Source organism: Coenobita brevimanus, chromosome 51 (assembly GCF_032717465.1).
Source record: "Coenobita brevimanus isolate Jiangsu-jjx chromosome 51, ASM3271746v2, whole genome shotgun sequence".
NCBI lineage: Eukaryota > Metazoa > Arthropoda > Malacostraca > Decapoda > Coenobitidae > Coenobita > Coenobita brevimanus.
Genome location: NC_137004.1, coordinates 25,858,592 through 25,861,442, shown reverse-complemented (window position 1 = coordinate 25,861,442; position 2,851 = coordinate 25,858,592). Strand labels below are relative to the sequence as shown.

General features: G+C 40.4%; 1 non-coding gene across 1 annotated transcript; it reads right to left on the bottom strand.

Annotated features, from left to right (window-relative positions):
* Positions 1-713: 713 nt before the first annotated feature.
* On the bottom strand, positions 714-795 carry TRNAS-AGA (transfer RNA serine (anticodon AGA)). The gene has a single exon. It is a non-coding gene; the product is annotated as a tRNA-Ser (tRNA).
* Positions 796-2,851: the final 2,056 nt, after the last annotated feature.

Below are 2,851 nucleotides of genomic sequence, written 5' to 3'. Positions count from 1 at the left end.
CTAGTCGTGAATCCTCATGGATGATTATTAGGTAATGACGGCACGCACAACGATTTCCCCGTGATAATTTCTGAAGGACAAGTGCAGCAACCTTTGCCTCGGGTCATTAGGTCTCCTTTAACTGAACGAGCAACGTGCGCGTTTATTTCATTCCACGGCATAAGAGCCCACTGTCATAAGTTTAATGGTGGAAAACTAGCACACATATATTTTTTATATGACAGTAACAGCTACTGTGTACGCTAATTACAACGATATTTATAGCAAAATCAATTTATTATAATTTTCATCTCGTTCGTTTGTTTAAGTAACTCGGCTCATTCCTTTATGCCACCGCCCACTCGATCCTACAGCTAATTGCAACAGTATTACGGATAGTATTGTCTAGAATTCAGAAAGCTTACATCGGTCTGGACTGGTGTAAAAAAAAAGTTTTACGAAAGCGCGGCTCACGTACGAGGAGGTCTACCATCACATCTAAGGGGTGCTTTACAGGCCTTGATTCGCAAAGCAGAGGCACACCAACTGTTGCTGGAGAAGAGATTCTGCGACACGCGTATCCGTTGAGGTGTGGGAGGGTCTGAGTAGACTGCAAGAAAAACCAGAAATAGCACATACCCATACACAGGTTGTCGTGTCAACCGTGAACAAACTATATAGCCACAACATGTCTCGCGTATTGTTAGTTGTGTAAGCAAACCAAAATCCGAAAGCGCAGTGAGTAGGATTCGAACCTACGCGGGAAGATCCCATCTGATTTCTAGTCAGACGCCTTAACCACTCGGCCATCACTGCAATGTTCTATATTGTGATGTCAATGCTTAGCAACTGTACGCCTCGGGTGCGTGTCATGGATCTGGATCCCCCATCCATTGCCCTTCATTTCCTACTTTCACAAAAAAAAAAAAAAAAAAAAAAAAAAAAAAAAAATCAATGGCTGTGAGAATACCGATATCCCTTTTGTACAAAACAGTAACAAATAGTCTGATAAAGATTACTGATTCGTAGAATACTTCGTTATTCCTGTTCTGCATGGCTATAGTTTATATACCACTAAAGTGCGCTTTGTGAGCGCGTGACAAGCTAGCGAGCGCCATGTTATCACAATTTTCCTCTGATTTATTTTTTTCCTTCGTGATGGTAGCTGAACAATGAAAAATATGCTGAAATTAAAGATATTCTCTCAAATACATCCACACACACACACACACACACACACACACACACACACACACACACACACACACACACACACACACAGATAGATATATGGACAGTTTATTGACCACAGCTTACAAATGTGTAATACATAGATCAAAATGAAAAGTAAGACAAATATTTTAATTACAAAAGGATCACCCATAGGAGAAAGAACAAACTATAGTCCAAACTTAAACTGTCATACACTAATAAACACAAATTAAATAAACAGGTAGACAAGTACTTATTTCCAAAATGATAAAAAAAAAAAACTGCCAAAAGAGATTCAGTTCCACTCGTCACACTATTTATAAATCGTACGTCCCTATAAGACAATAAAATGATCGGCTTAAAAGTCTACCGTATTTATTACTTGTATGTACTCAGAACGTCAAGAATAATTCTGCAGGTGACTTCATCAGTAAAATTAGAGAATACATCGTTTATGGTATCAAATCTGTACAACTTCCTAATGCTTTGTGTCTGGGGACACACCTCCATTACATGTTCTTTAGACTGCGCGCGCGCGCGCGCGCACACACACACACACATATATACACACACACACACACACACACACACACACACACACACACACACACACACACACACACACACACATTCGCTCAGAAAACTCGAGATTCCAAAGGGTTCCTAAGCCTTTATGGGCGAGTTTTTAGCTGACAACAATATTTCTTGAATGAATGTACGACAAGTAGAAAGAATTTCAACAGCGCTTCCCAAGGAGTAAAGCTATTAGCTTCTGCTTATATGCAACTGAGAGTAAACATCGCTCGCTCGCTCATAATAAAAGAATCTAATTCATACAGCAGAATGTGCAGTATACTGTGCCTTCCAGTCGACGAAAATACACCATCAATAATAGTGGCTGAAAGTTCCCAGAATAATGTTTATAGTTCATGACATACCCCTCCCCTCCAAGATAAATCCTCCTCCCCCAACTACAGTGTAACTGAAGCCTTTCCACTGCCAAACGGACTGATCTAGATATCCTCATTTATTTACCGAAAAATCAAAGCATGATACTTCAAAGGTAACAAAGAGTAGACTGGGAACGCCGCATTAATGTTCCTAAAAGGTGTTGATGGACAAATGAATTCCTTATGTCTAATCGCGTAACCAATATAAACACCGAATGTACAAATGGAAAATGTAAGCAATATAAAATAATACACAATTCACCACGATAAATATCGGGAAGTTTAATATTGGGAAGTCACCAGTTCGTAAAACAGCAAGTAGCTATAAGACACGATAACGACCATCTTGGGAAAGGTCAGATGGGTATATTTGGCGCAAAATTTTCCAAAACAACTTCAATTTGTACAAGTATTTTTGCTATCTCCAACCTCCCTTCCATTCTGAATCCTCCTGTTTTTTTCCTCCTTCGTGCCTCACTCTCTTCCTCCATTATTTTTATTCCAATCCTTTCCATCTCGCTTCCTCCCTTCACCCCCCCTGCTCCTTTTTTTTTTTTTTCCCCTCCCTCCTGCCTCCCACCCTCCTTCTCTTCCCTCCGACTCTCTCTCTCTCTCTCCTGCTTCTTTGTCTTCTTTTTTCTCCCTCTTGCCTCCCTCTCCTTCTCCTACCTCCTGCTTCCCTCTCTTTCTCTTCCTTCCTGACTACCACT